The sequence below is a fragment of the Castor canadensis genome, chromosome 16, assembly GCF_047511655.1.
Source record: "Castor canadensis chromosome 16, mCasCan1.hap1v2, whole genome shotgun sequence".
Lineage (NCBI taxonomy): Eukaryota > Metazoa > Chordata > Mammalia > Rodentia > Castoridae > Castor > Castor canadensis.
Window position 1 is genome coordinate 75701030 of NC_133401.1, and position 21513 is coordinate 75722542.

Genomic DNA, 21513 nt, shown 5'->3' on the forward strand with positions numbered 1-21513 from the left:
ACCCTGCCAAAAAAGTTCTCGAGTTCTCAGATCTCAACCAATGGCTGTGTGTGGTTGGGTGTGCCTGTCACCTCAGCTACTCAGGGATGCACACATAGGAGAATAATAATTCAGACCCTCTTCCAAAAATAACCAACACAAAAAGGGCTGCTGGAGTGGCTCAAGTGGTTGAGTGTCTGTCTAGCAACACAAGGCCCAAGTTCAAACCCCAGTACGACAAAAAAAAAAAAAAAAAAAGAAAAGTCAGGACAGGGATAATGAGATACCGTCCAGAGTGTGATCTGTGATTTGTGATGGTGCATGTGAGCTCTTATACCAGCGCCCTCCTATAGCAGCAGTCCATAACTAGCTATTATTAACAAGGACGTCTCAATTGATTCTATTACAGTTGTTATTTGTCTGGGAGGAGTCACCATAGGCTTCATAGAGGAGGTGACATTTGAAATCAGCTCTTGGGGCTGGACAGCTGGGGTGTGGCAGAAGGACATTTCTAGACAACAGGCACAGCAACAGTTGTGGCTTGGTCTGTGTATCTTTTGGATGGAAAATAGCAAGGTGACCTCAAAGCTGGACCCTAAGCAAGGAAGGCAGGTAGTAAAATCTGGTTGTGTGGTGGCAGACAGCGTGTCAGCATTCTAGGCTTTAAATATGGGAAGTGGGGGATGAGAGCCTTGCTCAACTACTTGTGTAGTGAGCCGTTTTGTCTGACTTGATACCACGCTCTCCTGCGGAGCTTTTCAAACCCAAGGCCATGTCAACAGATATCCAGATCTGGTGGTGATAACCAGGCCAGAGGAGGAAGTGACATCTTGGACACCTGGGGTCCCCACCCAAAAGTCCAGCTTTTAGTCTAAACCCACTTCTCTCCATCACGACCACCTGTGGTTGGATACTTGTGTGTGTCCAAAGGGGAGTGAGAAGACACCAAATAGAAGGTCCCCTCTGCAAGCCATGTGGCTTTCTGCACCTCAACACTTGTTTCTCCCTTCTCTGGAACTACTTCCTTTCTGACCCAAAAGGGTGTGGCTGCTGGCTGATTTAAACCTTTTCTTACTGCCAGACGTTCTTGGGTGAAAACACGGGGCTTCTAGAGAAGAAATGAAAGTAGACAGATGTGGTTTTGCTTTAAGGGTTTCTAATGCGACCTGTTGGGAAGAATCATTTTGAAAAAGACAGATGGGCCTGCAAGTGCGATGCACACAGACAGGCATTTGGAGCCCTTCTGGAGAGTGTGCCCAGGTGAGTAGGGGCTCTCCAGTAACCTTGCTAGAATCTTGGGATGGGAAGTTGTCTGGTGAAGTGGAAAGAGCACAGGAATAGAAACCATATACTTGGGGTCTCTGGTCCAGTGTTTTCCAAAGGGCAAATGCCAACTGAGGTGATGTTAGACAACAAAGGAATAACTCATTATGCAGTGACAAACCACACAGGAGAATTCTCCCCATTTCAAGTAATTTTTCAGTTCTTCTGATGGTGGCAGGGGAAAGGTGTCAGTGTGGGGCTTGGTGTCCTTACCATCTCTTGAGCATGCGTTGATTGCTCTTTGTTACACAAAGCAGGCTATCTTCAGCTTTGATAGCATCTTTCTGGAGGTCCTGTCCCTGGCCTCACACTACTATGCTCTGGTGAAAGCAGTAAGGATTATTTATGCCTGGTTCTCCCTCCCCAGAGGAATTCTGATTTAATAGGTCTGTCATCTAGCTTGGGCATTAGGGTTTTAAAAGCTATCCAGGCAGCCATTTCTAAATAGAATCGTTTTATATTCTATTTATTATTAGTCTTCTATTTATGGCAAGTGATATTGGTTTTCTTGAAGGCATTGAAATAAAATTTCCTTTTAACATCAGTTGACTTTTGTAAAGATAGTAAATATCCATTAAAGAAAAATAATGACTAAATAGAGCAGGTGGTATTTGGATGTGGCAAAACCAAAATATTCATTGAGTGGCCTTTGGGAAACTCTCTGGGTCTTTGCTTAGTTCTGTTGCTTTTAACTAAGCTTGTTGTTTCAGAGATCTTCCTCTCCTCTTCCTCCTCCTTCTTCTTCATGGGACCGGGGTTTGAACTCAGGGTTTGCATTTATAAAGCAGGTGCTCTACTGCTTGAGTTACACCTTCATTCCATTTTTCTCTGGTTATTTTAGAGATGGAGTCTTGCAAACTATACCTGGGCTGGCCTTGAACTGTGATCCTCCAGATATCAGTCTCCCTAGTAGCTAGGATTACAGGCCTGAGCCACTGGCTCCCAGCCCAGGGCCTCTTTCTTTACAGGTGACTCTGTTAATCAAATGATGGAGCTTTGTTAAGCTTTATGTGCTAAATAAGAAAAAAGGAAATGAGGGAGAAAACTCATGCTGCATAGATGAGTTTGGTGCATCTTGGACTAGGCTGTTTGCAACTTCTGATTTCCAGATGCCAGCTTCCCTCAGTCCCCAGATGATCTACTGGTCTACCATATCATAGTCCCCAGTAATGAATGATCCATTCATTTCAGTGGCAGAGACCATTGCCACTGAGACTAATCCAAGGACACCAAGACCTCCAAGGGCGGTGTGCTAGAGTCCATATTGCTTCCCCCTAGCGAAGATCTTCCAGACATCACATCACATTCGTAGCACTGGTCTAGCACCAGTGAGGCCCTTGCCAGAAGAATGTGCTCTTCCATGGGTCCCAGGCTCTTCATCAGGACAGTGAGGGGCTCGGAGCAGTTAAGGATCAGATCCAAACTCAAATGCTTTCAGCACCAAGGAGATGACCCAAACCTGAGGCTCTGTCAAGGCAGCAGGGAGGGGTTGGGTTTGTGGCACACACAATACTGGGCTCAGTCACTTGCTCAGGTTCAACTTCCAAAACCAAGGTGTCTAAACAGCAATTCGGCAAGGTCACCATGGATGATTCCTGGTTGTGGTAGTTTCTAGAATTCCTCCCTCCCTCCCTCCCTCCCTCCCTCCCTCCCTCCCTCCCTTCCTTCCTTCCTTCCTTCCTTCCTTCCTCTCTCTCTCTCCCTCCCTCCCTCTCTCCCTTCCTTCCTTCCTTTCTTCTTTCCTTCTCTTCCTTTCTTTCCTCCCTCCCTTCATTCCTTCCCTCTTTTCCTCCCTCTTTCTCTCCTTTCCTTCCTTTCCTTTGTGGTACTAGGGTTTGAGCTCAAGGCCTCATGCTTGCCAGGCAAGCACTATCCTATTTGAGCCATGCCCCAGCCCTTTTTGTTTTAGTTTGCTTTTTAGATAGGGTCACACTGTTACCTGGGATGGCCTTGGAGGGTGAACCTCCTACATCTACCTCCAAAACAGGTGGGATCACAAGCATGTGCCATTACACCAGTCTTGTTTTTTGAGCTAGGTTCTCACTCACTTTTTGCCTGGCTTGCCTTGAACCATAATCCTTCTATTTCTGTCTCTTGATATCTAACTTTTGTAAAGAATAATTTTATGATAATAAAATAAAGTCAAGGACTCTACTAGGGGATTTTGAATGACAGTTATGCTCAATAACACCCAGGGGCTTTTCTGATAATAAGAGCTAATATTCATGTGCTAAGTACTTTAAAATGATTATTTGATTTAATCCTTGCCCCAACCCCATGAGATCAGTGCTATTATAACTGCTTCATAGGACTGGAGGAATTTGAGAAGTTCTGAGAGTTTAAGTCATTTGTGTGAGATCTTTCAAACAGCCCTGTCCGACAGAAGTATAAGGTAAGCCCCACACATGTGGCTTTGAATTTTTAGTAGCTACGTTAAGAAATAAAAACATACAGGTGAAATGAATTTTAGTACTCTATTTTATATCACCCAATGTCTCTACAACACAATAAGCTCAAACTGTAATCATTGCAAAAATTAATGAGATATTATATTCTTTTTGTTAAGTCTTTGAAATCTGGTGCTTTTTTTCTTTAGAAAATAGCTTTATTGAGAGATAGTCCACATACTGCACAATGTGCTTACTTGAAGAGTACAAAGGTAGCTTGCTCTTGTCACCTTTATTTGTCTGTTTGTGATATTAGGGAGGGGACACAGAGCCTCACGTACGCTAGGCAACTCCTCTGCCTCTGGAGCCACATCCCAACCCTTTTATTTCTATTTTGCTTCAGAGACAGGTCTCACCAACTCTGCCAAGGCTAGCCTCAAACTGGCAATCTTCCTGCCTCTACTTTCTGAGTAACTGGGATTTCAGGTGTACACCACTATGCCTGTTTTCCCATTCTATAATCTTGCCATGAGGGTTGATTTTTTTGACTGGGCCACAGTGTGCTGCCTTTGGTCAAACATTATTTTGGGTGTTTTTGGATGAGCTGGACGGAATAAAGCAGTTTGCCCTCCCTAATGTAAGTGGGCCTCGTAGAATCTGATGAAAATTTGAATAGAAATTCAAACAAGAACGAATTTCCCCTGCCTGTTTACTATCGAGCTGCCACAATCTTTTCCTGACATTAGACTTGAACTGAAGCACAGGCTCCCTCTGGGTCTCATGCCTACTGGCCTTCAGATCATCATTGGTCTTTCTGATTCTCAGGCCCTGGACTTGAACAAGTGTCTCCAGCATCCCATCTTGCTAACTATAGACATTGGCATTGGTCAGTCTCCATAATCACAAGATCCAATTCCTTATAATAAATCTTTCTGTACTTAAATATAGGCATATGTATATATATATTGTGTCAAAAGGTTGTTTTGATAACACCTGGCTTTTGTGTTACTGGACCTGCCTAGTAAGTGTTCAAACTCCAGTACTGTCAAGAAAAAATTATTTTTTAAATATTCGGTATTACTATAGTAATATTAGTAGACATGGGTCACACACCAAGGGGAGCACACATACAGGAGGAATAGGAAAAGGGAGGAAACCCAAAACTTGAAAGTGTTTGATGTGTCCACTACAGAGGAGCTAATACAGTAACCGTAAAACACCAGAGGTCAATATGGGAAGGTGACCAGGAAGTAGTGAAGTGTACAGATCAATCAATTTGGATTGTAATACATATGTGTGTGGAAACAATGCTAGGAATCTCTCTGTATAGCTATCCTTATCTCAAACCAGTATAAACGCTATGTCTTTCTTATTATTGCTTATGTCTTCTCTTCAACAAAATTGGAGAAGAGGGCAGAACAGGTTCTGCCTGAAAGCAAGGGGGGTGGAGGGAGAGAGGGGGAGTGGGGGGAGCAGGGGGGAGAAATGGCCCAAACAATGTATGCTCATATGAATAAATGAATAAAAATTAAATAAATATTCAGTATTAGTAGCCAAAAAAAAAAAAAAGAAAAAATTATTTTTAAGACTGGTGGAGTGGCTCAAGTGGTGACATACCTGCTTAGCAAACTTGAAACCCTGAGGTCAATCCCTAATACTGCAAAAAAGAAAAAAAAATTAAGTGTATTTTTAATTTACTTACTTTACTTATTTTATTTTTGCTGTATATGATTTAGGTGGACAACTTTGATGTTTGGTATACATATATACTTAGTGAACAGACTACTCCAAACAAGTGAACCACTGCTCTGTTACTTTTTGAACTTTTTTTAAACTTTTAAGCATAGCACACATAGAGAAAAATGCACAAGATATAAATATAAAAGTCCAACAAATTATCGCAAGACAAACATGTATGCAGTTGCCACCAGGCTGATGCACAACATTGCCAGGCACTTGGGGAGGTTCCTCTGTGCTCTGTCCCATGTCTTTCCTTCTCTTCCTGAAAGTGATCAACGTCCTTCAAACAAGGCTTGGATTTCCCATGAGGACCTTCACGTGAAGACTTCCAAAGCCTCTGGGTGTGGTGAGGGGAGCCCAGTGCTCAAATGGTCATTCGTTATCTTTTGGGGAAGCTTTAGTTTAGTTTTCTTCAGTTACGGTTTTACTGGGATTTTCTGCTTCTTCTTGTGTCAATTCCACTAAGTTGCATTGTTCTAGCAAACTCCCATTTCCTCTAAATTTTGAACTAAGAGTTTTCCTATATTTCCCTCTATGTTCTTTCATTTTCTTTGGGTTTAATTTGTTAATGTGTGTAACTTATTTGGTTTTGGCAGTACTGGGGTTTGAACTCAGGGCCTTACACTTGTTCGGCAGACACTCTACCACTTGAGCCACAAACCTGGGCCTTTTTGCTTTAGTTATTTTTCTGATAGAGTCTCATGGGTTTTTTTTCCCTGGGCAAGCCTGGACTGTGATCCTCCTACCTATGTCTTCTGCATAGCTGGCATTATAGATATGCACCACCATGTCTGGCTCTTAAATATAACTTCTTAAGATAGAAACATAGATCATTTTCTTCAGCCTTCTTCCTTGACATACTCATTTTAAAGTTTTAAGTATAACCTTAATTGGATAGCCAAACTTAACTAATTAATTAACTAATTCATTTATTCACTGTTACATTACCATCTCCTGTTGGAGCGCCCAATCTTGCCTTTGCTTAAAGTACTAGAAAGGCTTTTGGTTTCCTCAGGACAAAGTCATGATCCATAGATGACACTCTTGTCTCCCCTCCATCTGCCCCATCCTGTCATTGGTCGCATCTCCCTCTGCCTACTTCCGTATCCGTCTTGCTTCAGACACATTGTCCTCCTTAGTGGTCCTTAAGAACGCCAGGCCCTTAAGGCGTGCTGAAATAGGATCTCAGCCTCTTTGCACTTGTTGGCAACCCTATAATTCAAATAGCCACGTCTTTCTGCCCTCATCTTTGGCTCTGCTGGAATGCACCTCTTCAGAAAGGTGCTTTCTATGCTATCTAAAATGTCACTCCCTAGCATCCTCTACCCCGCCCCTTACCTTAACTTGTTTTTCTTCATTGTAATTCCTGCCAACTGACACAAAATAAATTCACATGTTCATTTGTTGTTTGGCTACCCTGATGTTCTCTCTGTAGAACGTAAGCTCCATGACATTAAGGATTTTTTTCCCCCTATTTTATTTACTTCTTTATCTCTGAACCTTTGATAGGGTCTGATACATGATAGAGGATTCCCACATTTTCATCGAGTGAATGGACTCTGTACTTGGAGCCAGAAGATCTGGATTAAATACAGTCTCCATGTCACCTTGAGCTACAAAATAAAACTTCATAAACTTCAATCCCTTTATTTGTATAGAGAGATAATAATTGTTGTCCATGATATATTGAACATTAATGGTCTTTATAAATATAAAACATTATAGTGAGACATTTTTGATACTATAGTTAGAAAATGTCTTATATGTCCCAAATTTCTTTCTATTTGGATTTCCATGGTGTTAAAAAAAGCGCTCCTGTGAAATAAGACATTTGTTGTGTTTGGCTCTAATTATACACACGTGGCTTTCCTAGAAAGGTTGTCATTGTTACATTGTGGTTAGCAAGGATTAGTGGATGAATTTATTGTCACTGAAGACTGGAATATAGGAAGGCATGTTTTGATGGAGAAGCTGGAAGCCAAGGCCTGGAGCAGGGGTGGAGTTCTAGAACAGTGCCGCTAAGTCCTCTGCTAGTCTGGTTGCTCTAGGTTCTGCTGCAATAAAAAGTGACATCAAATTCTCACATGTTTAACCCAGACAAGTTTGGTTTTATGTCCACACAGGGTCTGCCGTGGCTTTAGTTAATCTCCAAGGAGTGTGGGAGATACATGTGTTACACGTGTCTGTGCAGAGACATTGTAGGGAGCTGTCACTAAACAGTGAAAAGAGATTTGATAGTATTTTATGACTGTCACACTCCTATATCTTGACAAAAGATATTGCTGAGTGCATGCAGGAAAAAGCTTGAAAATGTTATTGTTATTTTGTAGTCCTTTTCACATAGAGCTTAAATGTAATTTTTACACTTTCCAACTGAAAGTTCTGTCATGTTGCCTTATGAACCTGTGTGTGTTGGGGTAAATGACACACATTACTAAATTAGAACCTTAACAAATGCTGCCATTTACTGAACACTTACTGTGTACCAGATAACATACATTTAATCCTCAAAATAGCTCCCTGAGCCAAGCCTTGTATGCACATATGAATAATAAAACAATAAAAAAAATAGCTCCCTGAGGAAAGTACTATTACTTCACTCACTTCATAGTGAGGGGCAGTGTGAAGTACTTTGTCTTCAGTCACATGAATGAGTGGAAAAATAGATCAAACTCAGATCTGTTTGGCACCAGAGTCTGCGGTTTTTCCCATAGTGCAATGCTGTGCACCCTCCCCAGATAATCCATCCGTAGGTCTGTGGGAAGAGCAAAATTGATGATGATGGTGATGATAAATATGTTAATACAGGGAGGGTTATGAGTTCTCAGAAGAAGCTCTATTTTAGACTTTTAAACATGATCTGTTGTATGTATGTTGTATGTTTAATATTCCTAGCATTACGATCATTCCTTCTGTTAAGACTTTGCCTGGTAGACCCTCTTAAAACACAAGTATCTTTCCTGGGAACAATAATGACATTAACATCATATGTAAATGGAAAATGATCTGTTGAAACTATTCCAGGAATGGGGTGGGGAGAGGAGAGAACGGTAGAGGAGGTGAATTCATGTATGATATATTTGGTACATTGTAAGAACCTGTGTAAATGCCACAATGTACCTCCACCCAAAACAACAATAAAGGAAAAAATATTTGGAGGAAAAAAAAAGCTACACCTAAAAAAATAAATATAAAATTAACACCAATCACTATGACCACACCAGCAAGAAGGTGCCAATTTCTATCTTCAGGGAATAATCAGGTGGAGGAGACAAATTTGAAAGAGTCAATTTGTTGGAAACCGATGTAATTTTGAATATTCTCAAGTAAGAAATTCAATATGATTAGATATATTTTTAACTAAACATGTAGGTAGGCCAGTGAGAGAAAGGTTTCATAACTGGCAATAATTGTTGGGAAAGGCTTTTTGGAGTATGTGGTTCTTGGTATAACTCTTGAAATTCTTTTTATTTTATTATTTTGGCTGTGCTGGGGAGTGAGCCCAAGGCTTGTACTGCTGTGCTACATCCCCAGCCACGGCCTTGGAATCTTGATTGACTTGAAAACCATCTATTTGTTTAATAGTCATGATTTAAAAAAAAAAACCTATCATAATTCTCTATTTTTTTCTGTCAAAATAGCTCACTTGCCAACATTTTCTCTTTTTCTGAGAAGTATTTCTACTTTAGTCACATGACTTGAGTGCCATCTGTTTTTTAGAGATCTCTCTCTTTCCTGGACAGTGTGGGTTGGCCCAGAGTCAGGAACTTGACCTAGTCTAGGCCAATCAAAGTGTCCAAACTTACGGTTATAGGTGATGAGCTCGATGACAGGAACATGACCTGAGAATGGCCAGTCAGATCCATTTGTGGGATTTGTGAGTTTGGGACCAGAGAAAGCAAATGCCAATTCCTTTATAGATTTGGGAATTGTGAGATTTGAAGTACCAGAGCTATGGTTGGCCATGATCCTGGCAAACCTCTTTTAGGAAAGAATTGGTACCTGCAGATGACACAGAGTGAGAGGTACAAGCAGAGTCTGGTGGCCCTTCTGCTTCTGGCTTCAGAGGTCTCTCTGGTTCACCTCTTGTTTGCTGCTTTGGTTGTTCAAGGTTCACATGAATAATTTCTAATAACCCCATTGCACCACTGTTTTTCTTGAGTTGAGTTTTTGTCACAAGCAACTCAGAGTTCTGACTAACATTTTATTGTGACTTTATGTTACAATAGGTAAAATAAGGATTATCTTCATGTTACCCAGAGAAAGTGAAGCTCAGAAAAAACTCAATGTAACCCAGGTACTGAGAAAGATTGGAGTTGACCCAAAACAAACATTCAGCTTCTCTTAGTGGAGAAATTGTTGTTAGGTGCAAAGAGATGGATCATGAAAGGTCTACTCTCTGAAGAGGCTCAGTATACAATAAACTATGAATAAGACAGTTTTCCATATTTTAGGGCATTCTGAATGTTCCAGGGCCACATTTCGGTATTATTTTGTTGTTACTGTTGTTTTTGTCAGCACAACCTTGGCTTTTGAGGAAAAAAGAGGAAATTCAATTCTACCACAGCACCCACTTCCCTTTGTACGTTAGTTCCATGGGATGGCTGAGATCTGAAATGACTTATAATGATCTGTTTCATCTTGATGATGTAACATTGACAAGGACGGGTACACAAGGATCCATTTCAAAATGACTACTTATTAAAGCACTATCGAAGTCATATTACTTTAGGCATATAGAAAAGTTCAGAAAGAACAATCTCTTGGGTTTAAGGCATGTTTTACTTAGAGAAAGACACTACCTAAAAGAAAAGAAACAAAAACATAGAATATTAAAATTTTATATCCTCCCTTATTTCAAATAAGACTTAAAGTACCTTATTTTCTCCCCCAGGTAGGGTCTTGTACTTTTGCCAGGGCTGCCGTCAGCTTGCTATCCTCCAATTGCTGTCTCCTGAGTAGTTTGGATTACAGGCATTGAACAACCATTTCCCAGCTCAAATTTTAAACATTTTTTATTTTCATTATGCTTTTAATTTATTAAAATTTATAAATTTTATTTATAAATAAATTTATTGTCTTCCCATGTGTTTACATCTTTTAAGACATCTTATCATTTGTGCCATATATACTTACTACATTTTAAAGATTATTAACTGATATATTTTTGACTCTTTTTATCTTTACCTAACCTTAGCAAGGTAAATGGGCTAGCCATATATGTATGTATATATACATATATATATTAATACCCTTTAAATTAAATTTGTAAGTATTAGAGTGAAAAAGTCTACTATGATCTAAAGCGTTCTGATGTCCCCTAATGACATATGTGCCACACCTTGTGAAAACTGACTTAGGGAAAAAGAAAAATCTGACATTTGAATATCTATGACCTCATTGCATCACGGGCATTATTCCTGCTCCCCTTCCCCAGAGATGAGGAAACTGAGGTTAAAGAAGTTTTGCAAGATCCCATAATAAGCGAGCAAGGATGAAACCTGTCTTCTGATGAAAATCAAGTTCTGGCTTCTAGATGAGCGTACAGGTCACTTTCCCAAAGTGAAACCCAGGGCCCCCTGCTTCCTGCCAGAACGCTCACCCTGTTGGGTCTGTACTGATGCCTCCGTGTCCCCGTTGGAGCGGAGGCTGCTGGAGTGAAGTGTGTCAGGCCTAGGTGACCTAAAAGAGAAACTTCATCAGTGCTAAGACAGTTCTGCCAGTTCATGCCCCATGGATTTTTGGGGAAGTGTTTTTGTAGCTCACCATTCTCTCACTGGACTGGACTTCTTGATCCCAGTTGGTCTTCTTTGCTGGAAAGTCTGGCTGGGAGATTTGGAATGGTTGCAATTTGACTATGACTCTTGGCGGGCTCTCTCACCCATGAACTTTTTGGGAGTGATCTGGAGAGCTGAGGTTTGTTGCTGAGGATTGCAGATTTCTGTCATTCTTGGCTGTAGCTTTCTGGTGACAACTTGAACAATGTCAGGGTGGAGAAGCCATCTCCATCTCTCACACAAATATGACTTTGGATAAACAAATTCTCTTTTTTCTTTTTTTTTTTTTTCTTTTTGGCTGTAGTGGGGTTTAAACTCAGAGCCCTATGCTTGCTAGGCAGGTGCTCTACCACTTGAACCACTCCACCAGCCCTTTTTTGTGTTGGGTATTTTCGAGATGGGGATCTCTGTTTTCCCAGGCTGGCTTTGAACCTTGATCCTCCTGATCTCTGCCTCCTGAGTAGCTAGGATTACAGGCGTGAGCCATCAGCACCTGCCCAGGATAAATGAGCTCTTGAGAATGGTTGTGATTATGCTTCTGCTGAGACCTAATTTTTAGTGTAAGCCTTTTTTTCATATTTTTATGAAAAGACATAATGTTTTCTGCTTTATACATCTCTTAAAGAGTTTTTTTTTAGTTTCTGAAAATTAAAAATATTTTTAAAAGCTTTTTGTTTTGCGATCATGATAAATTCATATGCTTCGACAGTGGAAATGTAGCATATAACGGAGTGTAAAATACCACAGAAAAATCCTGTGTATTTTTTCTCTGTTTTTTTTCAGATGGTAACATCCTTAAAGAGACTTACAACTACTGGAGTTATCATTTAAATGTAATAGAAGTATCATTTTATGCACTTAAGATTCATTCACATCTTTTCATACAATGGGAGTTCATTCGTTTTTAGTGCTGACCAATACTCCATTGTCTTGATGGACCACAATTTATTCACCTATTGGAGGACACCTTGATTGTTTTAAAGTCTTGAAAATCTGAATAAAACAGCTATAATTATCCCTGCATAAGTTTTTGCGTGGGCATCAGTTTCCATTTCCAATCAATTGTTGGGTCATATGGCAAGAAATCACCAGCTTGTCTTCTAGCCTGACTGTTATTTTGTACTCCCGCCAGCAATGAACGTGACTTCTTGATGCTCTGCCTCCTTGCCAGCATCTGCTGTTGTCAGTTTTTTGTCACCTACATTCTGGCAGGTATGTCGTGGCATCTTGTGTGTGTGTGTGCGTGCTGGGAATCGCCCTCAGGGCCTCATGCAGGCCCTGGGCTACAACGCCAGTGCGCACTGTTGTTTGAATTTGCATTTCTCTGATGACATATGAAGTAAGCATTTTTGTATAAGTTTATTTGCTGTATGTCTTCTTTAAGGAAGTATTTTATCAAGTCTTTGCCTTTTTTTTTTTGGTGGTACTGGGCCTCATGCTTGCCAGGCAGGTGCTCTTCCACTCGAGCCACTCTGCCAACCCTTTCTGGTGTTGGGCATTTTCAAGACAGGCTCTCTTAAGCTATTTTTGCCTGGGCTGGCTTTGAACCACCATCCTCCTGATCTCTGCCCGGTGGGTAGCTAGGATTATAGGAGTTAGTCACTGGTGCCTGGCTTGTCTTGCTATTTTTGATTGGATACTGAACATTCTGGGTAAAAGAACAGTAAATACTAAGATAAATAGCAATCAACACCCAGAATAGGCATTGCTCTTCTTCCACTGTCATCAGGGGGCATGGATCAGTTTGCACAGCGATTGGGCTGTTTCCTTACTTGCTGCTGTCGTCACCTGCAGAGAACCACAGGTACTTGTTGAGTCCTGGAGGCTGGGACTGTTCTGCTCACTGCTCTCCCCCCAAGCCCGGCTGTCCTCAGGTCCTCTTCACTTCTTTGCCCTCTTCCAGTGAAAGGTAGCCACTCCTTCTTGCTCAGTGCAAGGCTGGTGATAGAATGTTTTCAGTTTCCTTCTCCAGCTTTGATTTTGGGCAGTCTTAGTGTATCTGAGCCTCAGGAGCCTGGACTATGATCCTCCTATTTGTGCTTCCCCACATAGCTGGGATGACAGGTGCTTGCCACTGCACCCAACCATTGGTGAAGATGGGGTCTCACATATTTTTGCTTGGGTTGGCCTTGAACCTTAATCTTTTCCATCTCCAACTCCCAAGAAGCTAGGATTACAGACAGGCTTGAGCCACCATGCCTTGGCAGAGATGGTCTTTAAGTTAAAAGGAATATGTTAGGGTGGGCCCTAATTCCAAATGACTGATGTCCCTTTAAGGAGCAATTAGGACACAGACACACACAGAGGGACAACTATGTGAAGAGACAGCAGGAGGGAAGGCCTCAGAGGATAACCGTTCTCCTGGCATCCTGATCTTGGACTTCAAGCCTTTCGAACTGTGGAAAAATAAGTTCCTGTGGTTTGAACCACTAAGTCTGTGGTATTTTTCTATGGTGGCTCTACAAAACTGCACGCAATGACCCTTCCTCTTCTGGCAGCTGCACGCTACCTTGTATCAGTGGGGATCTTGGATGTGTCTGTGTGTGTGTGTGATTTCATCTCCCTCCCCTGGCAACTTTTGCTCTGTGCCAAAGCAGAGGAAGGTGAGAATTCCTGTGGGATTCTCACCTCTCCCTCAGAAGCAGGCAGCATTTTTCCAAATCAGAGCAACATCTGGAATGTGAATGGGTTTCATGCTTATCCTCTAGGCCAATCACTGCCTGGCACTCATAGAATTCCTGGAGATAGAAGGGCTCCTGTGGCTACTTCCTGCTCCTCTCTCAAACCTAGGCAGGCTCAGAACCCGTGAAGTATGGAGGAGGCTCAGAACCCCTGAAGTATGGAGGAGGGATACACAGGTCTTGTCCTGTCCCCAGAGTTTCTCATGAATCCCAAGCAGAGACCCGTGGAACAGAGTGGTGGCGTGGATTGGCCCTCTCTTGTGTGGCTCCCAGGGATTCTGCACTCTCATGGCATCTGACATTCAACCTTAATTAAACTGTGAACATTTCAATCTTCTTCTTACCTCTCTTTATAGCTGCCATCTCTTTCTCTCGTGCTTGGCCAGAAGTAAAATTTTACCTGTCCCTCAGTTCATCTGGTTGTCTAATGACCTTATCACACTGATTGAATTAACCAAATTTTTCATATTTCTTTTGCCTTGGGTGGCCTCAAATTTCTCTTTTGTCTTTCTATATTCCAAGTGGGGGCTTTCATTTAGAAGTTCATTTCATGTACTTCCATTGAATCAAAATGAGATTATGCAAAATCTGTGAAGGCTCAAAGTTATGGTACAGAGAAAACTAGCATGAGTCATAAGAGCCAGGGTATGAAGCAAAGTTCAAATGACTCAGACATTTAGAGTTTGCAATGGTGTTCTCCCAGCAAGACTTTCAGCTGATGTTTTTAGTATCTTAAGGGTTGAATATCTGGAAGCAATTATTGCTTAGTGTATTTAATAGCTAAAAAATATGACTGAATACTTGTATATTTTTAAATCCAATATTAAGGTGAATTTTCTCCATAACTCAACTATAATTATTGTCTAATGTGGACTCAGGTCCCTGAGGACTGGAAAACAAGAGTCAGCCGAGTTAAGTGTACCCAAGACCACACGAGTTCTTTGTGGAAAGATTCTACAAGGGCTACCAAAGTTACCTTGGTGACCTTACATCTGCATCATCCATGGAGGCCAAGCTATGGGGCAGTATTGATTAAGTGTCCTGGGAAAAATGGGAATGCAGAAGTGGCAATGACTTCTTAGGAGACAGATACCAAGTAGAAAGGCCTAAAAAGTCAGACTAGGCGATTTGGACAAGTCAGGTTTTGATTGATGGATTGATTGATTGATCAATTGATCCATCCAGTCATTTTCTATTAGGTGAATAACATTGTGTCAGACTTTAGTCACTGTGACAAATTGTTGAGAGAAATAATTTAAGGGAAGAAAGAGATATTTTGGCTCACAGTCTCAGAGATTTTAGTTCAAAGCTGGTTGGACCCATTGCTTTGGGTCTGAGGTGGGGCAGAACATCATGGCGGTGGAAGAATGTGATGGAGGAGTTTGCTTACCTCATGGCAGCCAAGAAGTAGAGAAAAAGAGACAGGAAGGAGCTGGAGACAAGGTGTGTTTTTCCAGGGCACTTCCTAATAATGCCATCACTTTATGAATCCATCAATGGATTAACCCATTCATTAGATCAGAGCCATGAAGAAACACTCTTACAGACACACTCACAGTTGTGCTTCAGTAATCTAGGCGTGTCTCAATCCAATCAAGTTGACAATCCAGATAAACCATCACAAATGTGATTCTCATGGTGCGTTTATTTGACTAGGAGGGCTTCACCTTGACAGTAGAGTTGGGGCGTGGATTTATGGTTGTGCCATTCAAGACGCGCCAGGTCCCACACAGATGTTGAGGGAGCAAATAAATATTGGTCTTTAATTTTAGGTCTTAAACCACACATGGGCCAAGGAATTTGTAAGTCTTTAAAATGCTCATTGATCCTCTAAGATAGATGTTATAATCTGAACTCTTGTGCTCCTCCATCCATATGTTTAATTGAGTCCTAACTCCCTAGGTGATGGTCTAAGGAGGTGATTAGGTTGTGAGGGCAGAGGCCTCTTGATTGGGATTAGTGGCCTTATAAAAGACTCCAGAGAGCTAGCTTGACTCTTCCACCATGTGAGGACACAGCAAGAAGATACACTGAACAAGGAAACAGACCCTCACCAGACAGCGAATCTGCCAGAGCTTCAATTTTGGGCTTCTCAGACTTCTTACCTGCCTTTGTAGCTGCCAACTGTAACGCATGAGCAGCCTGAGGGCCCTGACAGTCAGTATGACTACAAGTATCTCTAGAGCTTATCTGTAAATGTGGGTGGCTGGCTGTCATCCACTGGATTTCTCAGAAGCAGGTGAGTAGCCATGTGTGACTCTGAGGGTCACCGTCCTCCATTGTCTTTCTCTCTGCACCTCCTCCCTTTCCCCAAAGCACCTTCCATCTCCCTTGAAACACACATGCAGCGTGGTTTTGGAGGTAGAAGAATGCAACTGAACTTACCTGCCAGAGGCACAGAATCGTCCTGAAGTCCGTTTACACATCTGTGAGTGTCAGGCTCCGGGGGACTTTATCTTCAGGTAACCACGGAGGGAATTACAGGTTAGAAAGGTCACTGTTCTTTCTGATCTGTCTTCAGTAAAGTCAGACTTGATTTTTCTTTAACAGAAATTAACTTTTTTAGGTAGTGAAACAGCATTGCTTAGTATGGAAAACACTGTCAGATTCAATTGACCACCACAAGCTCTTGTGTGAAACCCTGAATGTAACCACATTTGTCAGATGGTAAAGAAACTGGGCAGCCATCTTTCTTCAACTGAAACCAAGAACCTAATAGTTATCTTTCACTATCTCACTGTCAGAGGCCTGGGCAAAGAATTTCCACGAAACTCTGAAGGACGGGCTAAACTCCTTTGCAACTTCTTCACAGGAAACAAATGTCAGTTTCAATTTTTAATGGAGAAAGAGGAGCCTCAAGGTGCAGGAAAACAACAAGGACCGGAACGATGACATCACAGTCTCCATGTGTCAGGGACCTCCTCACTCAGCATGAATGATGTTCGGAGAATTCTGGCAAAAGCACAAGTGAGAAATCAGTTAAAATCCATTTTAGAAAACTATTTTCATGGTGATAGGATCCTTTTTTTCTGAATATGACTCAAGGATCTAATATGGGAACGAGAGAAATGTAGACTCTGTTTTGGAAGTTAGGAGGATAATTAGTGCTCAACCTGTTACTTCCTCCCTGCCCCTGTTAAGTGTGGAACACAGTTGAGACTGCTAAGATGGAGAACAAAGGCTGTGTTAATCCTTGCTTTTTAAAAATCTAAGCTGGATTTTATTATTTATTTATTTATTTATCTGTTATTTACATATTTATTTATTTAGACAGGATCTACCCAGTATGTCATTTTATTTCATGACAATGAGTATTGCTCTACTTGGCAAGATGAGGAAACATAGGTTCAGGATGACCAGATCACATGTCCAAAGCCACCCAGACACTAAGGGCCAAATCTTGGCAGTCACACTCAGAGCTGACACCAAAGTTGTTGTTTTTAGCCAACAGACTCTACTTTCTCTCTCTCTCTCTCTCTCTCTCTTTGACAGGCTCTTCAATTCTCAGCAGGGAAGTGTTTCAAGGCATGCTTCCAGAAAGAAGAGAGAGGAAGAAAGAGTCATGTGGAGGAGGCGGAGGCAGGGGCAAGAGTGGGACTTAGGCTAGTGACAAAGAGGAAATCAGTGTAAAGTGATAAAAACCCAAGGACCAAACGTTAAGAAAGGAAATTCCATGGAAAATCCAAAGAAAGACAATATCCTGAGGGAGAAGAGAAAGAAGAGGGAACTTACACGTAAATTCACTGTGGATAAGGGGCAAAATGCCATGATTTCATCTGGGTTTCTATTTTGATTGATTGTTTAGTCAACAAAAGCCAGATTAATAGTCACCAGCAAACAGATGGCACAGGCCACTGGCCCAGGCCCAGCAGGTGGGCCCCCTAACTGAAAGTGGGTAGCCTTTTGGGATACCCAGCTCATGAGGCCACTATGTGGTCAGCCCCTGCCTTGTGACTTTCCATGCTATCACATGGTGATTGGCCCCGTTGGCTTAAGTTTTAGGTAGGTGGCTGTGATGACCAACCAGTTGGTGGGTTGAGGTCCATGAACCAACCAAATCAAGACCCTGGAGACAGCATGGAAGCCAATAATCTAGCTGTGGGAGGTCTTGTTCTCCAGCAGGCCAAAGCAGGGAGAAGAAGTCAGTGGGAAGGCTGCCTGTTGGTGATGACTGGCTTCTGCCAGTCATCAATTGTGCAGTTGCCAAGGTGAGTGGCCCCACCACCATGCACCACAAGGTTTTGGTAAAGTTGCTGCATAGCTCCTACTGCCATTATTGCCTGGGTGAGTGGGGACTGCTGTGTGTAAGCACAGCCCAAGTGACAAGGGGCCAACCACTTCCTCCTTCTCTGCCACAGCTCACCTCCCTAAAATACCCAATCATTTTTTCTCCTTACCTGTTCTTTCAGGAAAGGGGTATGGAGTCATACGGCAGGTGTGTTGAAAAGCACGCTGAGCCTCTGACAGAAGAGGGCAGAAACTCATCGAAGACCTTGTGTGTCCCAGCCCACTTCCACGCCTTCCCTCACCAGTCTCCCAAACTCGAAGGCAGGGGAATTAACTCCACTTTGCAGGAGCTACCCAGAGACTTTCAAGACTCAGAGAGGTCGTGCTGTTTGTCCAGACCTTTTCTATTTGCACCCACCCTCCTCTAAGTGCCTGTGCCTCTTGAGAGTATCGACTAGTAATCTTTTAGATGCTTAGCCCTCACCAAAGGGCACCAGCATAGGGCGACTTTGGGGACCAAGCAGGTAGTAACAGGACTATAAGAGGTGGTTATGCACAGTGGTCCCTTTTATCCACAGGCAGCACATTCTGCGAACTCCAGTGGATGCCTGAAACCACAAAGGGTACCAAACCCCATATTCCATATGCATTTATGCATGCATATATATGGCATTGCGTCATAGTGATGGAACACAGACTTATACAGTGGTGAAAACTAGGACAATTTTAGTCATTTAATAACATTTTGGTATCCACATATACTTAGGATAAAGACTATCTTATTTTTTTACTTTTTTTTTTTATTATTCTGCTGGGTGAGGGTACACTGTGGCATTTATAAAGTTCTTACAATGTATCAAGTGTATCATACTTGAATTCACCCCCTATAAAGTTGAAATTATAATTTAGGCACAGTAAGAAATTAATAGCAGTAATTAATAATATAAAAGAACAATTATAAGAATATGCTGTAAGAAAGGTTACTTAACATTTACGAATTGTTTATTTCTGGAATTTTCCCTTTACTTTTTTCTGACCACAATGAACTGCAGAAAGTGAAACCGTGAGGCTGTGTGGCTGCTGTGCAGTACAGTAGGAGGGAGCATGATTACATGGAAAGCGATCATAAAGACATGCAGATTCCAGAAAAATCGTAATGCTGGCAGACAAAATACAAAAGGCCAGAGTTTTGCATGTTCAGCCTCCTGACTACGTCGCCCCATATCCTTTGGAACCCTAATATTAATATACACAGTTTTGCCTTCCATTCTCTGCAGACTCTGCTTTCTGTTGGCAGGGGTGGGTGGGGCAGTGAGCTAATCAAATACACTGACTTTTGCTAATTGGATATGCTAATGAGCTACTCCTATGACTTAGTGCTGTTGTGGGTGTTTGTCCTTTCTGGGGATTGTATTGTGGTGGGGATTCACACCGTGGTCAGCATTCCTGCACGTACACCCCAGCTCAGGTTTCCTCGTCTTCTTGATGCCCAGGAGAGGGAAAGACAGAAGTCTGAGAAAACAGATGGACAGACTCTGTCAAGTGACCCGATCTGTCTCCCCCAACAGTGCCCCCAGTGAGATAGCCACAGCCTAATTACTGGACCTGAAACTCTGGCTTCCTGACTTGTGTGATGGCCCTGTGATGGTGTACTGGTTGCTACAGGTTGGATGTGACTTCAGAGTGTCCCCCAAGAATTGATATATTGGGAGCTTGGTCCTCCACATTGTGATGGGAGGAGATAGAACCCCTAAGGGGGGCCTGGTGGGAGGTGATTAGGTCATTGGGGTGCTGCCTCTGAAGAGATCAAGGTGATAAGTTCCTGTGAGAGTGAGTTGTTACAAACAGCAAGACTGGCCCTTCTTCTCTCTGACGTTCTTCCTTGTCACATGATACCTCTCTCTCTCTCTCTCTCTCTCTCTCTCTCTCTCTCTCTCCCTCCTGTGCACTCCCACCATGATACCATCCACCGTGAAGCCCTTGCCAGAGCCAGCACCATGCTCTTTTGATTTTAAGCCTCCAAAACTATGACATAAACAAACCTCTTTTGTTTAAAAGTTACCCACTCTCTGGGATTCATCATAGTAATAAAAAACAGAATTATACAGCGGTGAAAACTAGGACAATTTTAGTCATTTAATAACATTTCGGTTAATCATATTTTAAATTCCTAGTAGACATATAAATACATTTGTGGTAAAAAGAAAAAAATAGCTAGAAAGGAATAAAGAGAAAAAGTTCGTGTCTACCCCCTAATGCCACCAAACTCTCAAACCTAATGGAACTAAGTTAATTTCTTGTAATGTCTAAGCTAAGAAAGAACACCTCTAGGTTGAATATTTTGTCTTCAGAGTAACAAGCCGAATAAAGGAACCAGTTCATCTCTGTCCTTCCTTCCACGCCCATGGCTACAAATCATGCCAACACCATTGCCTCATGGTCTTACTTGACTTTTCTTTCCACTGCTACAGAATCCTACTCTGATGCCCACCTTCTCCATTTCAGAAAATGCTTTTTTCAGAAAACTAACTTTCATTAGTGCCTTACACTTGAGTGTTGAAAAGATTGCAATGAATATAGAATTTGGGGTTTGAAGGAACTTTCTGTCATCACAGAAGCAACCCCCACCATGAATACACCCATGACCTTGAACTTGTGTGATGTTTCAGTATTCCCAAGATTGCTTTGCCATTCACCTTTACACTCGATCTTCTTACCAGCCCCCGTATGAAAGCAGGGGTTATTTCCACTGTGCAGATGAAGAAACTGAGGTCCAGAAAGCTGAGTTCCCCATCAGGTGGTGCCCTGCTCCTGGGGTGGAGTTGGTGGTGGCGGGGGAGGTGACACAGGCACCAGAAGCCTCAGCAGCCGTGTGGACTGGCTCCAGGTGTGGCAGAGAGACAGAAGAAATGTGAAGGAATTCCCAGAGCACCTGGAATTGCAACACCTGCGAGGCTGGCTGCTTTGCATACGTTTACAGCCAGCTCTGGCTCAGGTTCTCTGCTGAGTTCACTTTTAATTGGCACCTGGCCCTGGGCTTCCCTGGCATAGAAATGGGACCACTATGGCTTGATGCTGAGCAACAAGTGGAACTCTTGGTGCTCATTCTGGATCGTCCCCGTGTCTCTGTGTCACACACAAGCTACCTTTTCTGCCTTCACTTCCCTTACTTCTGTGTCATTACCTCTAAAGTGAGGGGAGATATCTGTTTCCCCGACTTCACCTCCTTTGCCTACAGGAGAGGAGAGAGACAGAGGGACTCCAAAGGCAAGTCAGGGTTGGTTCCTGTCAATGTGACCAGCAGGTGCTGTGCTAGGGACCTCAGGCAAGGAGTTCCCTCTTGACAACCTTACAACTTGGCGGGGCAGGTGATCAGACAGCAAAGTCATGAGCGAGAAA

The 21513-nt window shown here is 42.3% G+C and overlaps 1 long non-coding RNA gene across 1 annotated transcript; it reads left to right on the plus strand.

Annotated features, from left to right (window-relative positions):
• The first annotated feature begins 1101 nt into the window (after positions 1-1101).
• LOC141417999 (uncharacterized) lies at positions 1102-18940 on the plus strand. Its single transcript, XR_012442615.1, has 3 exons — positions 1102-1239; positions 16204-16854; positions 17380-18940. It is a non-coding gene; the product is annotated as an uncharacterized lncRNA (long non-coding RNA).
• The last annotated feature ends 2573 nt before the right edge of the window (positions 18941-21513 follow it).